The following is an 825-nucleotide window of genomic DNA, read 5'->3' as shown; positions in this document are numbered from 1 at the left end:
ACACACACACACACACACACACACACACACACAGGGACGCACACAATGCTTGTTACACACACAGGGATGCGCTGCAGCACACGCACATGCAGAAAATTAAAAATGAAAATATTACGGTGCAACTCCTCCATCATAACAGCAATGCTCCAAGGTCCAAACACACCTGGCTGTTAAAGGGAGTGGCAGAGGATCTCTGATTGGCTGATTGCATGTTACCAAGAACACACCTCTGATTAATGAAGACACTAAGTTCAACCCTTATGAACCATGCGCCTGGCGTACGCACCCTTTTTCCGTCATCAAACTAACACAAGTAGATTAAGACACGCTAGCTAGACTATCTGTCCAATCTGAGGACCAGGTAACCATAGTCCTCAGATTGGACAGATAGTCTAGCTAGCTGTCTGGATTTACCCTGCAGAGATCTGAGGACCAGGTAACCATAGTCCTCAGATTGGACAGATAGTCTAGCTAGCTGTCTGGATTTACCCTGCAGAGATCTTAGGACCAGGTAACCATAGTCCTCAGATTGGACAGATAGTCTAGTTAGCTGTCTGGATTTACCCTGCAGAGATCTGAGGACCAGGTAACCATAGTCCTCAGATTGGACAGATAGTCTAGCTAGCTGTCTGGATTTACCCTGCAGAGACCTGAGGACCAGGTAACCATTGTCCTCTGATTGGACAGATAGTCTAGCTAGCTGTCTGAATTTACCCTGCAAAGACCTGAGGACAAGGTAACCATAGTTCTCAGAAATCAGCCGCAGGTTAGAACACCAACACAAAGAAAAAGATAATGGATAACAGCGAAAAGACATGCATCCGG

This window comes from Etheostoma spectabile, unplaced genomic scaffold (genome assembly GCF_008692095.1).
Source record: "Etheostoma spectabile isolate EspeVRDwgs_2016 unplaced genomic scaffold, UIUC_Espe_1.0 scaffold272, whole genome shotgun sequence".
In the NCBI taxonomy this organism is placed as follows: Eukaryota; Metazoa; Chordata; class Actinopteri; order Perciformes; family Percidae; genus Etheostoma; species Etheostoma spectabile.
The sequence above is the reverse complement of the archived record's forward strand: the minus strand, read 5'-3'. Positions refer to the sequence as shown.